This window comes from Hippoglossus hippoglossus, chromosome 24, assembly GCF_009819705.1.
Source record: "Hippoglossus hippoglossus isolate fHipHip1 chromosome 24, fHipHip1.pri, whole genome shotgun sequence".
Lineage (NCBI taxonomy): Eukaryota > Metazoa > Chordata > Actinopteri > Pleuronectiformes > Pleuronectidae > Hippoglossus > Hippoglossus hippoglossus.
This window is the reverse complement of record NC_047174.1, coordinates 13,604,334-13,626,352: the sequence shown is the minus strand read 5'-3', so window position 1 is coordinate 13,626,352 and position 22,019 is coordinate 13,604,334. Positions and strand designations below refer to the sequence as shown.

The window sequence follows — 22,019 nt, the reverse complement described above, 5'->3', positions numbered from 1 at the left end:
TTCTTTGATGCAGGTTGAAAAAGATACGCTCGATTCAGAAAGCAGGTTTCTATTTTCATAACCTGTTTTATCACACACACCCGGGAGGCAGAGAGTGAGCGTGTTGTTTGTTCAGGAATAACCTGTCGGCTTGTTTGCAGTCCAAACAGCCCATAATGCATTGTCTGGTGCAGGGTTTCACTTGGGTGTAAATGAACAAACTTGTTGCATGAGGAGTTGCCTGCTCACACGGACGTCCTCTGTCCACTTCTGCATCGTGAGGCGTGAGCCGTGTTTGCAGAGGAAGTATTCTTCTTGTCAAAAAAGCACCACAGGTGTGTTACAGTGTGCTGTAAAACACTGTTTGGCCACTTTATCTTATCTCAGACTTTTGTTCATGGAGTGTTTCCGTGGGTGTAAAATTACAGAAGGTCGTCTTGTCTCCCGCAGCTTCGCTCACACTTTGTCCTCGGGTGCAAATGATGGATCACAAAGGAAACTCTGCATCGGCGTATTGACACAGCCACGTAAACGTTTCAGTGGTGATTACAGTCAAACATCAGCCTCCCTCACACAATTGCAATCCCTTACCTGTGGCTTAGACCCGGACTGTGAGGCTTTGTGGATGAACAGAGGTGCACTAAGAAGCTTACAGGCTGTGGGTGTGCAGGTGTTTTTTTTGTATTTTTTTGTTTGGAGCAGAGGACATTGTGTAGTGTTATGTCTTTGGTGCACTCAGTCGTCAGAAATGATTGGTTATGTTCAGCAGGTCTTGCACAGGGCAGCGTTGTCCTGCTGTACTTGGTAATATGATGACAACACGATTAGGGCTTTAATGATAATTGCTATCTTCTTTTTTTTTTTTTTTTGCAAATGCTTCATTATCGTGCTGGAAAACCACCATTAAAAATGTAATGGCCTCATGTTCTCCCTGATATCACATAATATTTTTGGAGAATTTGCAGATTTTGTGAGTGCTACGTATTTTTATTGTGAGACTGGTTGCTGTTTTGTTCTTTTTGAGTAAAAATTGTCCTTTTGTGTCCTGCTTGAAATTTGTAGCATGTGTTTTTCTCTATGCAAAGCAGGTGGCGAGGGCTGCAATTTAATTTACTGCTCAGATTTGGATGGATGAAGTGTTCGGAATTAGAATCAGAACGTGTTTTTTCAATATCTCTGTGCATTTAAACTGACAGAATAACAACATATTTGCTCCGAGTCACAACAAAACTATAGATTGTGACACTCGGATAAAAGAACACAACACATAATGGAAGAAGAGGAAAGTAAAACAACATTTCAAAGTCGTGGCACACACATGTCAAGCCTGGATCCGCAGCTTTTTTTTTATTACATTTTCAATGTTTGCAAATGTGACTGTGCTGCAGCCACAGATATTTGTGCGATGAGGATATGAGATGTGTCTGAGGCGCACACATTTCCCAGTGTTGTCTTTTGGGATTCTGGCAGTTCTGTGGAAAGCTCAGTTGTAGCTGAAGGGTTTGGTCCAAACGGCAAATGAAGTGAGAAAAAAAAAAAATCTGTTTTTCTCTGTTTGTATGTTTTCACACTGGCGTCCTTGCCAACATCATATTGAGTTGCTCGAAGGTTGGAGGTTTCCTCTGGTGGGACTTGAGTTGGAATCCATCCCGCTGCCTGCCAGTTTACTGTACGTCTCTATTACTTTTTTTTTTTTTTTTTTAAAGTCTGGCATGCTCGCCCGCTTGTTTCCTCTCTATTTATTCTCATGTTGCTTTTTTTCCCCTTTTTATTAGACGTCTGGTCTAGATTAGCTCGGCTGTCTCCTCTTCTGTCCCTGTTGTTTTGACGTGGTCTAGCAGGTTTTTATCACAGCGCAGTTTTATTTGTTTTCACACGCGACTCCCTTGACAAAGCTGTCAGTCATCCTCGTGGATGTTTCTGAGGCCTCACAGAGAGATCTAGCGCGCACAGTCGGATGGATTGATCGGCCGACAGACGAGCAGACTGGCACTAGATTTGACAGACCCAGTCTTATGGTAGCATGTTAAAGAAAACGTGCTGGATCACAACCCTGTCGCTATCCTATTGTTAAAGTCTGACGAGCTATGAGGCTGATCCGAGGCTTGTTTGTCAATATCGTGATTTACTTGATGTTTTCCTTGGCAACGGCATAAAGGGACGTGGTATGTGCACGCCTCTCTGAGCGGTTCTCTCTCAGGTCCCGTCCTTCCTACTGCACGGAACAGGTTTTTAGACCTCAGCCAAATAAGTCCACATTCAGGTCTCTTGTGATTTATGAAACTCTCTCTCCTTCTTAAAGTATGTCCTTTTTTGTCTCTGCAGGCCAAGACATGAGCTTCTCCCGCTGAGCGTTATTGATGCTGAACTGGTGAGTTTCTTATTTTATTCTTTCTCTGCTTCAATACAGGTTTCTTTGTCTTTTTCTTATTTTTTATCAGTCCATGTTAGAATTGTCAGGTTTCACAATCACCTTTTCAATATTAGTTTCCCGGAGCAGCCGGTTCGCGATTGCATATTAATGGTCTAATCTGCATTAAGTCAATTAAATAAAGTGTATGCATAATGTGCGTGAAACATATGGCCCCGTCCTCCCTGCAAGGCCTACCTGACAACTTATGTAATCGGGATGTCTCGGTGTGTAATCTCATGTGCTTCTGAAAGCACAAAAAAACCCAGAGGGAAACTAAACAACAACCAACAGGAAGCTGAGGAGTGATAAGGGGTGTTTCCTGCCATGTTGGCTTTACCACAGAAATCTACTCGACTCTTATTTCTGCCTTTTTGTTGTCCCGTCTCTCTCATTAGAGAATACAAATGCGTTTCCCGGCAAAGCATTCTGCATTTGTAAAACGAGCTTGCATTGAGAGCTGCGGCCGAGAGACATTTTATTGGATTTGTGCTGAAGGATGAAAGCAAGTGGCCCTAATTTTTCACTGTATCTTTCAAACAAGACTGATTTGCAGCGCCCGCCCGTCCGTGGCCAGACATCACTCACTGATAAGCAGGTTGCGTGGCTTCTGCAGCCGCATGCTCCCTCCTGCCACCTAGAAACTTGTAATGCGGCTGAGAGGTGATTGCTCTCTGTAATATGTTCTGTATTAAAGATGTAATCTGTATTAATGAGTCATGTGTAGCATGAAGGATGTTTGTCGGCCCCCGGGGCCTGATTAATTTGATGTATGCTTTAGCTTTAATATTATAGAGGAGGGACGTATACTTTTTCATTACCCTGACATTATGTTTGCTATGAATATAGGGAAAATATATTTATTTTAGTTTTACTGCTATGCTATTGTCAGGGTTGAGCAATGGTTCTGATACTTAACAGAATTTATTTTAGAAAGCTTTGAATTCTACAAGCGGCTAACTTGCAAGATTTAACATAGCAAGATCATTAACTAAATCTATTCATCCATTATCTATACTGCTTTTTGCCTCTTGAGGGTCACGGGGGGAGCAGAAACCAATAAGACATTGGGCGAGAGGCTGGGTTCACATTGAACAGGTTCACACCTATGGACAATTTAGAGTCTCCAATTAACCTATACCTCAAACCTGCATGTCTCTGGACTGTGGGAGGAAGGCCCCCGGAGAAAACCCACACAGACACGGGGAGAACAGAACATGCAAGCGCCACACAGAAACGATTTATTGGAATTATGCAAAATTATTTTTGTAAGGTGAACTCAAGCGTGAGTACAACAGAATAGGTCAAGTCACTATGGGAAAAATAAGGATTTTAAGACAGGAAAAAACACACGTTTGTTTTTGCCTTTTTTTTGTCTGTCGCTGTAGTCCAGATAACACAGGACTCATCAGTTTGTAAAAAGTGAAGAGTATATGTTCACATTATTTTACAGGCTCATTGATTCTAATCAAGTCTTTAATCGCGGGCTCTGCTCTTTTTGTGATTTTAAACAATATAATCTTTCCTCGCTTAGAATTCTCTAGTGCATAATGTGGCTGCATAATAACATAGATATAAGAGAAGTTTGCCTCTTTGTAGTCAATGAGGGGGACAATGATGTGCAATGGACATTGTTCATGTATAGTTTCTCAGTTTTTTTTGCGATTATGGCTCATTTAATTTCTCTATGTATTCAATCCAGCAGGGATAGTGCAGCTTTCTCCTGCTGCTTTGAATATTTTAACATATTATAATTACCCAGCTTGTTAAACACTGTACAGTAACAGAACTTAAGGTACCAGTAATATTTGGATTTCATTCGATAGAAAATCCTTTGAGCCATATGATTCTGTTTGCAGTTTTTAGAGTAGTGTTCAGTGTGTTTGTTAAGAGAAAAGCATCATATAGGACGGTGTATGAAAACAGACAACCTTCGAAATATCAGGCTCATCCACTGTTAGCTTCAGCGTTGCCTCTGAAGGAGCATCTCTGTCAGACTCTTTTAAACGACGAGAACAAATGCTGTTATAAAAGCAGCAGCAGTCATACACCGACACTGTACCGGCAGCAATGTCAGCAGCAGCAGCAGCAGAGTCAACACCTACCTTAATCAATTCCCATCGCAAATGTTTGCATCCAGCACCCTGATACGCTGTTCTGCCTTCAGCCGCATTTTCAGACCTTGACATTCTTTGAAAATATGGATGTGACAGTTACCTGGGGCTGCATCCAGGCAGAGTTGGTGTCACTTTTAAAGCAACTGCATTTTACAATGTTACGGTCGGGATTTTAATGGCTGATATGGTAAAACTGTTTCATGCTCATCGAAATGTGCCGAAGCCGCTTGTTTTGCAATTTAAAAAGTAAGAGATGTTTTCAATCATTGTTTCGTACATGACTGAATATTTGTGCAATTCAATTATTGGGAATGTAGATTCAAGCACCACACTGCAGGTGATTTTAAAAAGTAGGAATGTCTACAACTGCTCAAGCATCATTAATGGACTCAGTAAAATGTTTACTAGTCTTTTTAAGATTTGGGGCGGATGCCAAGTTTAGGGAATGGCTTTGTATCAGGAGGAAGAGCTGTTCATCCACTTATGTCGCTGGTTTGATCCCTGGCTTCTCCAGTATGCACCTCGAAGTGACCTTGGGCGAGATGCTGAACCCCAAATTGCCCCTGATGGCTGTGCTGGCAGTATTTGAATGCCATTTGATTGATATAGTAGTGCTGTGTGTGTGTGTGTGTGTGTGTGTGTGTGTGTGTGTGTGTGTGTGTGTGTGTGAATGGCTGAATGTGACTTGTGCTGCACGGTGCTTTGAGTGGTCAATAAGTTTAGATAAGCATTATATAAATACAGTCAATTTCCCCCCCAAAAAATACACGTCACTTGTAATGGGTCCATTTTTGCAAACCCACACCGGCAGAGCTCCGTATACTGGACCTGACCCTGATCTCAAATCCAGACCTATTAACATATGTCCAGTGACCCGACCAGTAACCCGTGATCAAACACACACGCTACATGCACGGTCCTTTTCCATCCTTGTACTTGTGAATTTTTATAAATATATTTTTTACCTGTTGCACAACTTGAACCCGCAGGTATCCTACCCAGATTGATTCCTTTAATGTACATCACAAACCAGTTAGCAGCTTATTATGAAGACACTGCTTCACACTGCACCACTGTCTGCTGTGATCTGCTCCATGTACTGTAACAGTGATTTTTTAATAAATGGAGTCGGAACAGGATCTGCTGGTTAAACTATGATGACAACACCATTTCTAAATTATTCAAGGCATCTTTTTTGCTTTTTCATTTCGTAAAAAAATCCTTTTCGCAGCAGCACGTATGCCGATATATTTGGAAGACAATATCAGGTGATTAAATCAGCAGACCGACAAAATTGGTCTGGCTCCAGTCAAGTAAAGTATTTTATTTATATAGCACCAAATCGTAGGAGAAGGGCTCTACTCATCACTATGGATGTGCAGCTCTATGTGCAGACGCAGCCATAAGAGGCTCAGTTCTGTCCAGCATTGCCCTCTGCTCTGTGCACTGTTAAACCTCTCAGCTCTGCTCCGTCAGTCTCGGCTTCAAACGCAGCACAGCTGATCAAAACCTGAACCTCGCCCCCGACCGCTCCACATGTTATGGATAAATACGACTGGCGCTGTTTGCTGCTGGAAGAAAATGAGACATCAGTGATGAGAGAGTTGGTCTCCACTACAAGGGTAAGTGTGGCTGGAGGCTGAATATAATGACAGGGGTATTCTCTGCAGACTCAGGCAACACACACACACACACACACACACACACACACACACACACACACACACACACACACACACACACACACACACACACACACACACAGAGGGAGAGATGGAGAGCGTAAGCAAAACAGTCAGAAAGCGAGGGAGCCGCTTACTCTCACACCAGCAGATGGGAGCTGCAGTCATCAAGTCAATATTTACTCGTTCTTAACCAAAAATTGGCAGCATTAGCTTAGCTGCTTCGGTAGCAGGCATCCCGGTCTGTGTGAATGAGGCTTTAAGGAGGTAAGAACACAAAAGTGATGATAGTTCTAGCTCGACTAACCACGTGCACTCTTTCATTCTTCCATCCCCCCCCAATCCTTCTCACTCACATTCTCCGTGTGCACATTCACTTTATCCATGGCTCAATCCACTGTGGGGATACACGTGAACGCAATTTGCACTTCCAATTAAACTGTCGACCTTCGCTCCAGAATGCAAAGCTTGATTTTGTACCATCCTCCCCTGGATAGCTATTATTATACCCAGCCCGCCCAGTAATCGAGAGAATAAGGCTTTTTTTTTTTTTTTCTTCTTCAATCCACTGACGAGGATGATTGAAGTCAGCAAAATAATTACTGCATTTATCACACTGTCAATATCTGAGAGGGGGATATTACGAAACCTTTAGGGACTCTTAGCAATCGATTGATTTCTGCATTTTGTCAGTGTATTGACTGAAACCTATCGTTTGAACAAGACGAATGCAAAGCAGGTTGTGGTTTTCCATAACAAGGGCCTCAATACGAAATAAAACTTCTACATTTCAGTTACATATATATATAAGAATTTACCCATATTTGGAATATAGAATAGATGAGCCTTCAAATGTCTCAAATGCAAAGATGTCTTGCAAGGAAGTCCTTTTCAGTGGTGACCATATCTTTTTTAAATGAATGTGATTTGGAGGATGACACAGCTTGTTTGTATCAAAAGATAGAGAGCAGTGTGAAAGGAAAAGTAGAGACCGAAAACAGCAGAATACACTGGACTAGGGTTAGGGTTAGCCTCAAGCATGCTGCTGAGCCTCTAACATGGCTCCAACACATGACTCGCTGGCCAGATCAGATGACTAGATAAACAGCAAGAATGCTGCTTCTTCCTTTTCTACAGCACGGCTCTTGTCTGGCTGGGAAAGGAGAGAGAGATGTTAGTGTGTGTGTACAGTATGTGCCAGAAGAGCATCTTTAATCAGCCCACTACTGTATGAGATAAAAAGTCCAAGCAATGATGTAACGTTTAACGGCTGAGCTTATCACTTATCCTGCTCAGCTAAGTTGAAATGCAGATTACACACTACACACAATTGTTCCCATTTTATTTTTGACTTGCATGATTTAATGGCTGTGAGGGATTGTCTGGTTCTATGCAGATGTCTCTGGAACAGCCTGGAGTGTTATATACAGGGCTAATTTATGTCTGTTTTGTGTGTTGAGACACAAAGTGGATTTTAACCGTGTTTTTTTGTTTTCCGACCGCGCTCGTGGGTTTTCTCATAAAATAAAAAAAAAAGCTCCCTGAACTCCAGGATGGAGAGAAACAAACACATTTTAGGCCGAGTATAAACAACACAGTGCAGTGGGCAAACAGTTCCCTCACATGGATTTCTGATCAGTGCCAGATATTTGTCAAAGGCCCCTGGCGATTTCTCATAAGCCACTTCTCGCATGTCATTTAAACAAACCTCTGGACTTGGCACATAAATCCATTCGATGGATATCATAACAAACTGCTGTAAGTAATGTAAAGTTTAGAAAAGTGTCACAATCAAAGCACATAATAAGAGAGTTGTAAACATTCTTTTGGCAAATGCTGGGAGACATCTCTTCTCCCCAAATGACATTATTATGAATGGGAAGCACGTATAATATATACAGTTTTTCCAAGCAGCACTTAACCAATCCTGGCAATTGTTTGGGTAAAACGCTATTGAGAAGCTTCAACTTGCGTTCTCTGTGCCCCTATCTCTGTGACCTCTTTATTTCCCAGTGACCTTATCTGCTACGTGAGAATTATATGATATATACAGTGTAACACACTAGAATGTGTGACTTGAGAAATCCCATCAGGCCTTTGAAGATCAGAAAAAAAGTGACAGGTCATACATTACAGCTGTTATGTATTTCACAAAGTGGACGGTTATCATGTCACAGCAGTTTCCTGGCTCAGTTAAAACTGACTCAATCATTCTGTATACACACTCCACTGATGCAAGAGTTTAAGAAGGGACCTTACAAGACGTGTTTTATTGTGACTTCAAACATGCTGTTCCTTTTGCCGTTGACAAGCAGTGACATGCTTGAATAAGCCCGCAAGTCCCTTTGTTGCAAACCTTTCAAGAGCTATTTTAAAGGTCAAACCTGCAATCAGATCATATCAATATTTTATTTATTTTATGGATAAAGGAATGAATCCGACCCTGAGAACCCAGCATTAGACTGTAACTTGAAATAGCTTGTAATCTTTGCAGTTTTGCAGCAGCAGTTATCATGATCCGTGGTTTAATATATCTGCAAATACTCACTGAGCAGCTACTTTGTCAGAAATCCAGCTGAAAAGCAACTGTTTACAGTGTAGACAAACAAACTCATGTTGTATTAATAAAGCAGTGAGTCAGATAATTACCACTGCGATCTGATTCAATACTGAACATGGTGTAAGGAGTTGGAGGTCCAGCCTGCCACTCTTCTGTGTAATGGAACAAGAAGCTGCTGCCACTGTGAGCTGCTCCTTATTCTCTACTCACCCTCAAAAATAAAATAATGGCAGATTCAAAAGACCCTGTCTGAGCCGACCAAATACACGGCTTTGTCAGTGACTTCTGTGGAATAAAAGCCACTCCGTGTTTTGCCAGATGAATAATTTGAATGTACACTAGCAGCAGTCGGAAATGTTTGGTTTGCATTAGCAGTAATTTAATACATATCTGATATGGCTGTGGGAGAGTGAACAGGAAATTGCTGATACCAATGGGGTAAAATAAAAAATAGCAACGCTTAATTACATTCAGCCCTTGTGTCCGGTGAAGCTCCTGTGCATTGGCAGTTTGAATCCAGTGTAGGAATGGCAGACTCTTACATGAACAATAAAATTTGATTTGGCGTTTACAGTGGTATAGTTGAAAAAAGGCAAACTATTTTTGTATAATGAAAGTGATGGCAAGTAGCTGTGTGATTTGGCCTTCATGTTGGACATTACTAAGCACCTCTCAGAGCAGAAGGTGAAGCTTTAATGTCCCATCCTGCACCTCAGGTCTCTACTTTCAGATATGGAATCATTTTAAGCAAATTCAAAGCTGTGGTCACTGGAACTGTAGACACTGCATTGGTCTGCTGTGCAAGAGTAAAGACCTGTTATGATGTTTGAATATGCTGCTGCATAAGCAAAACTCCTTCAGGCGTTGAGCGGTGTCGGAACATGATAAGCTAATAAAATGAATTGAACATATTTGTTAAGCAATCCAAGGTGGAATCAGCTGATCTGCCTGCCAGCTTCAACACAAACTCATTTAGCTGCAAAGCAATGACAAGCTCAGTACAAGAACCTCCCTCTACTCAAGCTCTATAAACTGCATGCAACGTACATCCTTAGGATTTCCTCACTCTGAGAAGACGCGCACTACTACATGACTCATGCGCAGACTCAGTTCTGCTCAACACTGACTGACTCAAAACTGGGAAACGACTTGGGAGTAGCATCCTCATCACTACCATTTGACATCAAATATTATTGCACAAGAGAAGCAGTTCCAACCATCCGAATAGAGAGATTAGTGTGATGTTCAGTAATTTAGTGTGGCCCTTTTAAGGCTGTAAGAAAAATTGAAATGGTCCTCAAAAGGTTCCCCACCCCTGACATCTGAAACAGGTCAGTACCTTACAATGGCTAAAATGACATTTAAGAGCCTGCAAATGTGTCACTTCTTATAGTGTTCAATGCCATATTAGCACTAAATATGCTGTATAATAGCTATTGTCAGTATGAGTTGAGTTTGAATACTTTGCCATCATTGGTGGTAAAGACCATATTCCTTCAGTTACTGTCCTTGGATTTTGCACTCAATAACATGTGATCTAGTAATTAGCCAGCATAAAGGTGCAAGAGGAGAAGTACTGTGCGTCCATGCACCTAATTTTGTCCTTTTGAAACACAGTCGTCAATCACTCTTTAGGGCAGTGAAGCAGAGCTTTTCTCTCTGTGAGTTCTCTGTCTGACTCACCAAGTAGAAACAATCTCCCTCTCACCTTTCTCTCTCTGTCTGGATTTCACTCTCTCTGGCTGTCTCTCTCTTATTTTGGCCCTCGGGGAGCTGCCTCCTGACAGCTTCATACAGAAAAGAAAAAAAACACTGAAAAGTCGGAGTGTATTTGAAATGTTTTGGTGCATGTGCATGTCTCTCTTTGTCTGAGTGCCTCCCTCTACTCCTCCAACGTTCTCTGCTTCTCTCTGCTCACCTCCCAGTTTGATTTCACCCACGTTCTACTAAGAACACAGTAAGAGAGTGTTGTTTCAACTCATTCATTCAGTTAATGTCAGTACTCTTCTTTTGCTTGGTTTGTAGTTTTAGTGTATCCTGAATATAAAATATAAAAATAGAGAGTATTCTATCATAGCCACTTGCAATTACACACGGTGGAAAAGGTAACTGTATATAGATTTAGATATATTATGGAAATTCTTAGGCGTTCAACAGTTCCTCTATTTCTTCACCAAGCACTTTTTACATCGTTAAAGTAACGATGGAAACAGAAACAAGTAACTGCAAATAATTTCAACAAGCAGAGGTGTGCCACATTCTGGGTCTATGAGTAATTTAAATTATTTCACAATCCTTCATATTGAAGCTCAATACATAATTCATCATTCTGAGCCCCTTCATGAATGTTAACTGTACATAGAAGGAGCTGTAGCACAGTTGGCGGTCAGACAAAGTTGAATTGACCGTTTTAAGCTGCCACAGATTTTGGTTGACATCCAATTATTCTCTTACTTTCCAAAGTCATAAAAAAAAAATTGATTGGTTAATACCACTCTCACATTCGTACAATAAATACAAAGATGCCAGTCATCTTAGTTTATCACTGAGCTGAAAACAGCCTCTTGGAGTCTTAGCTGATTACCTAGCAACCTAACATTGGTAACAGGACAAGACAATGAGATGTAATCGCCCCATGACGTGACATTTTTACGCTGCTGTTTATGTAAAGAGTCAAGAAAAATCTAACGTGTTATTTGTGAGCTTGAGAAGTGTTGGAAGGCTAATTTTGTTATATTTTGTGAGAGCGTTCCTGTTGGTCTGGATTGAAGATAATTTATTTTTAGGGCTTGCTGTTTCAGTTCTTTGGCCTCAGAATCGCTTTTCCAATCTGGTGACCCCACCTCAAGCCTCTGAGGAGCCCAGTCGCTCTGTAGAACGCAGCTGCATGAAAAACGGGAGGCAAGGGTTTTCTCAGAATGTTCCTCTCTTATTGGATGTCCCCTCACTGTGAACCCCAGAGATGAATGATAAAAGAGGAAGTTATCTAACGCCAGGGACAAAATGAGAGCTATCCTCTCAATACCCTGGGAGGTGTTGAGCAAAGCAGGGAAACTGAGCTGAGACAAGGTTGATAGGATTTTTGCTTTTGATTTTCAGATAGCACTTGTCTGCTTCACTTTTGAGCAATGCCACACTTGTTTTATAACCACATTTCTCCTTCATGTGTGTGTTATTTTTAGACTGGGCTATTCCAGGTAACATGTATAATGTCACTTCCCCTGCCACAGCCCATCTTGTAATACCTGTGGGAGTGAGTGTGTGTGGTTGGCTGCATTAATGGTGCTGTCCTTTTAATCAGCACCCCTGTGTGTTTTCCCTGTAGAGCTGTCACAGGTTGAGTGATGATGGCGGCTCTGCCACTGTTTACACCGTTTAAATCCTCCTGTAGGCAGGGGTGAGATTACCAGCCTCTTACCTGTTGCCCTAATCAAAGGAATTATTATCGCGCCACTGGATGTTACTTGGAATAGCACCATCTAAAAATACACACACTCCAAACACACACACACACACACACACACACACACACACACACACACACACACACACACACACACACAGACAGACAGAAAGGGCAGGGGGAGAGAGCTCAGGTTGTAAAGTACATCCATCCTTTGTTTGATATATTGTATCCGCCAGTGGACTATGCTAGCAGAGGTGCTTCCAGTGAGTTTCCATGGTAGCTCCGGGCTCTCATTTGTCACTTAAAAGCAAAAGACTTACACTCAAAGATATAATATGTAACAATTCTCCATTAAGACCTCCAACTAGACCTATGTTATACATTTTGTTGAGTTGTGTACTTACATTATCCGAAATGTTTACACCAACGTTCAAACCCAGAGAAATACCAAATTGTTTTCAAGGAAATTGGATGATTCATTTTGTCACCATCTTGATTGCATGATATCCACTTTACTCGTAACTTTGCCCCGTCTCTGCTATAACCTACAGTGCAAATGATGCATTATGAAGGAAAAACACATTGCTAGCCAGTTAGCCTGTTGGCTACTCATAATGGATCACGATTGTTCATTGTCGCTTGCTGCGTAACGTGAATAAAAATCAAAGCAACACCTACTCAGTGAACATTATTTGCATCTGAGTCACGTCAGCTAGATTTTCTTCAGCAATGGTGGTGAAGTAAACAACTCCCATGATCCCATGCTGCTTTAGGACGTCATCAAACTAGGCCTCTTGTTATTGTTTGGATTGAGAGACCGTACATACCGTACATTTAATGCTGACAGTGTGTAGAAGTTCACTACTTTCCTCTCTCCTATCTTGGTCAAAAAATCTTCGGACAGGCTTTGTATTTAAAATCAAACAAATAGAACAAATCAACCTGTCTGTTGTGGGATAGATTTTATATTTGTACCTTTTTTAAATTTGTTTGGATTTCTTTGCTTTGTTACATTACAGAGTCATTACAGCCTATATGGGGACATCTTAGCTGTCCCCCAGTCCAGGTTAAAGATCGGGGGGGACTGAGCCTTTGCTGTGAGGTTGCTCAGGCTATGACCTGCATGAGGAGATTCTGTTTGTCTGTCTCTCTCTCACTAAACTGTTACTCCACAGCATAACATAAATACTGATCTCTGTATACAGAACGTGACTTCCTCTTTTTTTTTGGCACCGAGCGTTCCCACTGATCCGCTGCCCTGGCTGAAGAGGCCTGTGAACAGCTCTTTTCCAGTGAAGCCACTTGACATGTAGAATATTTGATCCATATAAGCTGCGACTGTGAGAGAGGCCCATTCACATTGAAGAGCAGAGGGAGAGAGAGACAGAGAGAGGAAGTAATACAAATAGAAAGCAGATGATCACCAGCAAAATTAATGTAGCACGGTCAATATTGAGTTGATCGATGGCAGATTACCTTTTGAAGACATATTGACTCTGAAAATCAATTCAATATAATTTATTTTGTTTAAGTTCCCCTTGAATTAATAGTTTTCTGTGAAAGGCAAAATATATTTCACAGCAATCCCGTGTGGTTTACACGGGCCATTTATAGCGTCATGTCATTCATAATCCTGCTCATTATAATATTATGCATAGCCAGATTAGTAATCAAGGGCCACTCCTTTGTATTGCATAAAGCTGTCAGGGTTCCTTTCAGCACTTAACCCTAGTAACACATTTTTTGTGTTTAATGTGGTGAAGCCTTGTGGCAATTTTGGTCCAAGTGTGTTTCATAAACTACCATTTTATGGATATTTATGAGATTCAGAGAGTTGAGTGTTTCTAAAGACGATTCCCCCCTGGGAGAGACAACTCATTCAGGAAGTGGTCGTACAGGAAGTAATAGGCAGAGAGGTTGTGTAAAAAAAAAGAAGAAGGAAAGTAACAGTGACAGATTTTTCCAGGATGACATCTTTTGCATGGATTGTTGTGCAGTTGGATGGATGTGTTTGTTGCATATGTCAAAAATGCTTTGCAATCATATTAGAATGACAATATGTTTTCTGTCATTACATAAATATTGCAATATTGTCTCTTCCATGCTTCTGAACACGTCATCAGATGTGTAGCCCGGGGTCATTGGGTGTCTGAATTAAAGTAATGTAGAGTAGTTCATGTTAAACAGTTAATAAGTCCATGTTGTTCCATTCTCTGTAAAATGTGCCCAGAGGAGGTTCTGTATGAGAAGCCCTCTGCACAATGGAACAAAAGAGCCAGTCACAGGATACATTTTTTTTATCGGGCTTACAAAAATCAACATTAATAAGCTTTGATAATCCCCCATGTAAATAAAATCTCCAGGACGGCCAGGTTCCTCACTTGCTTGTTGAAATGTATCCTGGGCCGTCCACGCTTATCTGGCAAAGTTTATCTTCCAGAGTGATTGTATAAAGAAACCATTACCGCTGCAGTTCCTGTTCTGCGCTCGGCAAAGCAAGACGGAGCTGTGACGACTAGGTGCGGGGAGACACAAGCAGAACAGTCATCTAACAGGAAATGTTCAGGAATTTGTCTTTGGTTTGGAACTGTGGATATAAGAATATAAGGTGTCTTGCCAAGAGGAGGATTATCCCTTTTTGTTCCTGTTTCTCTCCCCACTCTGTCTCCCCCTCTGTCCCTTTGACCCAATCTGTACTTTACATTTACGTCGTGCTCTTAGCAGTCCCTCTTTACCTCATCGACATACCTACCTCTATCTAAGGCAGAGAGAGAAGCGGAGGTGGTGCCGCTTGTCTTATTTGCCTGCTCATTCCCACAGCTCCCCCTCTGACGAAGGCAGCCTTTCTTAAGGGCAGCAGCTTCCTATTAAAAGTTTATTTAGAAGAAGCCAGAGAAATGATTGAAAATCTGCACAAGCCAAACAGGACGAGGTGGGTGTGGGTGATTACACACCAGTGTGTTGTGCGTGCAAACGCTCATGTAGGGACGTGCTTGTGTGTCAACCCAAGAGGAAGCTAGATAATGAAGTTAGCAGCTAGTTGGATATCTGCAAATTGCACTTCATTTTTTTTTTCTCTTTTTTTTTTCTTTCAGAGTGGTCCAGTGCTGCTGTCCTCCAGTATTTCCCCTTCCCTCAGTTATCTGTTCCTCTGTCTGTCACCAGGTAAGTAACGCTCACATTCACCTCCCACATATATACACTACAGCACAGAGGCTCACAGTCTTTTTCAGTCCTTTACGTAATCATCAGGTCACTGCCTGGCTCGGACTGCAAATTGCTGTCACCTTAATAACACCGAGCATCTCTCCCTGTTAATGTGATGTGATGTGATGCAGGCATACACTCTACATATACCTCAGAAAGTAATGCGTATTAGGGTCTTGTTTTTTTCCAATTTGGTCAGAAAAATCCAACAGACACTACCTGACATAGCTGCAATGTCAGAAGTCAGAGTTATTTATGCATAGCTCAATGAGTAAAGCAACACAAAGGTCAAGTTTAGCAACGTGCAAAACTTGAGATTAGGACAAAGATGTCTCCTCCCTAGGTGACATTTCACTTTGCTCTTCCTCTTCCTCTCTCTCTTCTGGATAGGGCCGTATACCTAAATGATAACAGAGCAGCTTGACAGATCAAATTATGTTACAAATGACCATTTTCAGATCTCCGTGACACACCTGGTAATGCTGCCGAACAAGAAACATCGGTAGTCATCTCTCTGCAATGCCAGCTGGCCTTGCCGAGGCCTCACACCTGTTGCACGTCAATCCAATAGATTATGATATATCTCTATTATTTAGGATAAAACCTGGGTACAAAAGGCTTCAAGCGAAAACATGTCCAAATCGTCAGTAAAACAGCAGTTTTTATTAGGGAAGGATTGATTTGATCTTGTTGTAAACGAGGACTTTTCTTCTTTCCTTTCTTTTGTCCTCTTGAGAAAACTATTAAGAATTATCGCCCGTGGACCTTTGTGGGAAATGATCCGCTGTTTTCACACATAGCTTCTCTAACTGGGTGTGTCCTGGTGCCACTTTAAATAATTGTGCAGAACTCGACTGTTGTAATGCACTGGAAAATTCTAGAGAAAAAGTATTTTTCTCCTTGTTAAAATGGCTGAATGCATTAATATTTAACCAGTGCTTTTTGCATGTACCGGGGGAAAGCAGCAACACAAACCAGCCTTAATGTATAATTCCCAGCTATCTGTTATCGCCAATTACAGGGCTTGTTTACTAGAATTGAGAGACTGTGTGTGTGTGTGTGTGTGTGTGTGTGTGTGTGTGTGTGTGTGTGTGTGTGTGTGTGTGTGTGTGTGTGTGTGTGTGTGTGTGTGTGTGTGTGTGTGTGTGTGTGTGTGTGTGTGTGTGTGTGTGTGTGTGTGTGTGTGTGTGTGGCCGAGGCTTTTAATGATGGGGGTAGTTGGTCTCCCACTAGAGATGCGCCTGTGCTCCGGTAAGGCCCGAGGGGGTAGTTGGTCTGGGTGGGCTAGTGAGTCCCTCTGTCTCTATTAATACACACTGGGATCCCATTCAGTGGCTGAAATGTGAGTGTTTGTATGTGTATGGTGTTTGTGTGCGTGTGTCTGCATGACGCCACTGCAGCCAGGCGAGCTTGAGGCTGTTACTGGCCAGAGGGTTGCTATGGAGACCAGTGGTGTCAGAGAGGAGCAACATCTGTGGGGTGTTTGTTTGTCAAGACAGGTTTTCCTCTTTCTGTGTCTGTCTTCCCACTTTCTCTGTCAGTCTAGTAGTTTAAAAGTCACCTTCTTCTGGGCTGAATTTTGAAGAGCCTGATGAAAAATCTCCGGTTTCTCATCATTAGTCTTTTCAAACAAGGCACTTGGATGTGGAACCAAATTAAAGCTGTGATTTGTTGTGCAGTAGTTCAGCTGCCCATGCTCACCCATGCTCAGAGCAGGCCCTCAGGCTGTGTCAGTCAGCAGGGACTCTCTTCACTGGGTTTATGCCAGTGGAAAGCTCGGATTCTGGGGAACCGTTTAACCTCTGCCCCCGTCCTGCTCCCTCTCTCCACAGCTCCCCTCTCTATATGGTCATGTTCTATTTCCACAACTCCTTTCTCCTGGCTGCCTTATCGGTAGCTCAGCAGGGCACAGATTCTCTTTTAATAGGTACTTATTTGGGCAATGGGAGAAATCCCATATTTTTGGAGTAATCCCTACTACCTCCCCCTGCCCTCCCCCTGCCCTCCTCTTGCCCTCCTCTTGACTGGTTCTCAAATTCTCAAGCTTCTCTTTATTACCCTTTTCTCGTGCTGGGTTATCCCTCATTTCTCTGGTTCCTCCTCTGAGCTGGACAGCAGAATGGAGAGAGGGTGAAACTTTGGCTTTCATTTCAGATGTAAGAGCCCACTCCGCGAAATTGGGTTTCCTCTTTTGAGTTCCTCTAATTTAGGACAATTGAATCCTCTAAGGCATTGTTCTAAGTTCCATATGCTGTTTTGCAGTAGCCAGAATTCCGCAGCTTCCCGAGCACTTTACAGAGGTCAACCAGACTATGTTATTAACTTTGACCATGTTTGGGCAAACCTGCCCCAGAAGATCCCTCTGAGGGGCATGTGTAGCTGGGCAAACCAAACCTTTGACCCCCTAATCTGGTCTGAATGAGACTGTCATACACACAGCGCAGAGCAGCACTGACTCTGTGATGTAACAAAGTCATTTAGGGATAATTTGGTGTTTTCCTTCTGAAGGCATCCCTCTGCAAACACCAGTTGCCCAAATTAACTTGCTTGTATAAGTCGCCCTGCACCTACCGACATCAATCAATTTACGCCAAGATTAGACTAAGCCTAGATAACTAGATTCTGTCTTTGTCCTTACATGACTCTTGGAATATGATAAAATGGACAGGCAAAAGTGCTTTTCTAGTATGAAGTGTTAACAGCATGACTGTTACAGCCTACAACAGCAGAGAATCATGCCGTGTTTGGAGAAAATGTCAACTGCTGCCTGTGAGATAGTCGGACCAAAAAGATGAACCTACTGCTTGTGTTCAGAAAAAAAACATTTCAATTAGAGCTATGACCAAAATAGAAAAGCTAGATGAGTCCACTTCAGAGGGGATGGAGATTGATCTTTGTCCTCATCAGTCTGTCAGAACATAAATTTGTGCTGCAGTCTACACAGGCTCCACACAGGCCCACTCTACCTTCACTTCCTCATCACTTAACCTGCACTATTTTTCGAATATTCAAGACTCGTGCTATGTCTAACCACACTTTTTAAAATGAATTGCATATGCTTCAAAGTCTTTCTAATACCAGTTTTGCAATGTGAGGTTTCTATTATTAACCAGACACATACATGAACTCTTGAAAAATGGTCTTTTCCACATTCCAGCTGGTGTTGTCGGTTACACATAGTCATTTTAGTTATATTTTCAGATAATAGTTATAATAATTAACTTCATTTATAAAGCACTTTTCAAAAAACAGGTTTATAAAGTGCCTCACAGACATAAAAACAGAAAATACATGCAAGTGAATGCAAGAGGCAATTGATCAAATAGAGCAATGAAACTAACAATCGTCCAGTTAAAATCCATTTTATAAATATGCATTTTTAAAAGAGGATACTGAGGTAGCTTGTCTGATCAACAGAGGGTGGTTGTTCCACAGCTATCGAAACCTAACAGCGAATGCCCGTCCTCCCACTGTCTCTTGTCTTGCCCTGGGTACTGAAAACAGCTCATGGGTAGCAGGACAAAGATTGCGAGGCTATAAGGGATGAGAAGGTCTGTCTCCAAATCAATTCCTAAACCATGGGTAAAAAGCCCAATGAGGTGAGAATGGGTGCAATGCTTTTTCGCATTAATAAGGATTCCCCAAACAATTTGAAAGTGTTGATCTGCGTTGCTGATGCATTTTGTTCTCTGCCTTGAGTCTTGGTCCTGGGTTGTTTTGCTGACATTTCAACGGGGGTTTTATCGAAGAGCTGGAACACAGTCTGAGGGTTGGTGTGCTAAGTGTGCTGAGCCGGGCCCCTCTATTACATTGAGGGAACTCCCTGACTAAGTGCCTCTTTAAACAGACACATAAACACACGCACGCAGGCACACAAACTTGTAATTCTATCTTTGTGAGGACCCTCGTTGACATAATGCATTTCCTATAGTCTCTAGTGTTGTCCCCTAACCTAACCTAAAACTTATTTTAATCAGAACCTTAAAACCAAGTCTTAACCCTCAATCAGCCATTTGAAGCTGCGTGGACCAAACTTTCCTCATTCCATAAGGTCTATTACTCAAATTGGTTGTCACAAATTTAGAAGTGCAAGTACACACATGCAGACACCAACAGTCATACATATGGGGCTCTAAATACCTCTGATCAAGATTGCTGATTACCCGGGGACAGCCCTTACCCCTCCCTCCCATGATCTGGTTCCCTTAGAGAGGCCTCAGTATTCCCTCGGTGAGTCATTGGGGGTAGTCGTTGGCCCTTGGGTCAACAGACTTTCTCTGATACACACTCCTTTATAAGTTGGATGCACCGTCCACTCGGCCATGTGCTAAATTCTTTGTGTAACTCAGTTTGGCAGAGGTTGGATGTGGAGGACTATATATAGCTCTTATATAACTCTTTGAGTATGTGAATGTGTGTGTCCCAGCAAGGCTGTGTGTTTTATGAACTAATTTACATCTTCGTCTGCTGTCGGCAGCTGACCCGATAAGCATCTCGTGTTTAATGGTGTGGGAGATCCTGCCGCTGTATTTGCATGTGCGAAAGTCATATTCATACTGACACTCATGCATCTTGTGAATGATATCTCTGTGTGTGTGTGGTAAGTGCCTGTTTGAATCCAGATGGCGGACCACAGTTGGGCACTGCAGTCGATGTGTTTGACTGAAAGACGGCCAGTTTCCATCCCAGGCTAAAGTCAATTATATAACCCGGGACCAAGGAGCATGAGTGAGCAGGGTGATCCTCAACTATAAAAGGCAAGGAAGAGGTCAGGGGAGGGTCATTTAGCCTGGAAAAAGACATTCTTCCATCCAACAGCATAATACGGCCTCATCCCAGAGAAACAAACAGTGATTACACCAGTTTTGTAAGTACAGCCCTAGAAATGCATATATTAGTTTGTTTTCTTTACTAGGAGTTACTTAATGTCTGTTCCCAACAATTCTGCATACAGAGAGGAATTTTTTCATCAATATTACATCAGTGAGATGAGAACTACCGAAAATTACAGAAACTATCTCTGAGAAAATGTATGTAGCATGTACTTAGACTTTTCAGTTTGTCCCATGTCCTGTTTGCTAACATGGAGGGGGCGGAATTATGACCTATAATGCAGCCAGCCACCAAGGGGCAATAAAGATGATTTGGCTTCACTTCTGAGGAGCTGTCATGTAAATACCAGTCTATTCCTGATACAAACTTAGAAAGAAACAGACATGAACATAGACAAATAACAAAAACAGACATATGCATCCACACGCACATATAGAGATAAACAAACCTTGTCACTCGACAAGTGAAAATAGAGTTTGAGAGAGTTTCAGTGCTCGTTTTACCATTTAGCTTTTCCTTTCACACCTCTACTCTCTCTCTTCCTTTTGGCCCGCAGCTCTTACACCTCAATCTGTTCAGAGCCCTGCATGCCAGATTGTGTGTTGTAACATGTAGCCCACACGTTCGTATGCTGTAGTAAGCTTCAGTTGGCCGTAGACAGGTGTGATAGTCAGTGAAATCACAGATGTCACACAGGTCGCACACACGTACGCAGGACCTCCGTCCTTGTTGAGCACATGTTTACTCAGCGATCACTCTGCATCCTCTGCACTTCCCCCCTGTGAAGTGACTCAATGAAAAGTAAAAACAGGTGCAGGCCGTAGCAACATTGATTTCGCTGCCATATGTGCTGTTTGCTCAGAGAACAAAGGTTTTCATGCTGTGAATAAAAAATCACTACTCTCCCAGTCAAGGGCTCTCATTGCATTAACTTAAATCCAGTGTCAACAGTAGCATTTCTATGATATTGCTTTGTGTCTCATGGCATGAGTGATATGTGCAGCAATCAATGGGCAAAAATAAACCCTTCTGCTAACAGGATTCTCTTTCATAGGGCTGAGTTTAATATAATTCATGCTAATGCAATTGAAGAACCCTTCCACCGCCAGAATGTTGTTATCTGTATGTGATATTGAGTGAACAGTGGCAACCTGTTTAAGTCGGCTTCCAGGATATATTGTATATGTGTGTTCCTGTTGTTTTTTCTGTGTGTATCATGGTTGGAGGTTGTCTTGCCTAAGGTCATAACATCCACTGTTTAACTTAACAAGCAGAGGAGTGTGTTTTTTTTATTCCACTTAGTGTGGACACTGGAGACATAGCACAATATCATGAACACAATTTTATGTAGTCTTAATATTTTTGCAATAAAAAAGCACTGAAATAAATACCTACATTATGAAGTTTTAATTCAATTTTAATTTCAGCCATTTTAGAAATGTATTGAATCCACAAATTTGTACATTTTCTGAATTTTGTTATTGTTCTAGTAAAAGTTATTTTGTTCCCATTGTATGTGCAGATGAGCAATTAGGTTTCACAACAGTCGCACTGTATCACATTCCAATACAACAACACAAACTATGTCCTATTACTAGTAGACATATTTTAGCTCAAATTTAAAAGGGCTGTTGCAGAGGTGTTGTGTTTTTTTGCCCAACCTCTGTTGTTCTGCCCGATAGTGCAGTGCAGTAAAACATGACAACTAAAATGTTACATAAATATGAATGAACCTTGAAGTCTAATGTGCTGTCTCGGGGAGTAGGATCCCTCTGTGCTCTGGATTTCTCCTCAATTCCTCCCCATCGCTCACACCCTGTCCTAC

At 41.9% G+C, this 22,019-nt stretch overlaps 1 protein-coding gene across 4 annotated transcripts in view; it reads left to right on the top strand.

The window, feature by feature from the left end:
- LOC117758565 (1-phosphatidylinositol 4,5-bisphosphate phosphodiesterase beta-4-like) overlaps nt 1–22,019 on the top strand; it is a 68,318-nt gene that overhangs the window by 1,246 nt on the left and 45,053 nt on the right. For all 4 annotated transcript variants that reach the window (XM_034580347.1, XM_034580345.1, XM_034580346.1 and 1 more), the window contains exons 2-3: nt 2,305–2,350; nt 15,250–15,319. The gene's annotated coding sequence lies outside the window, so the exon portion shown is untranslated. The remainder of the gene's footprint in view (nt 1–2,304; nt 2,351–15,249; nt 15,320–22,019) is intronic.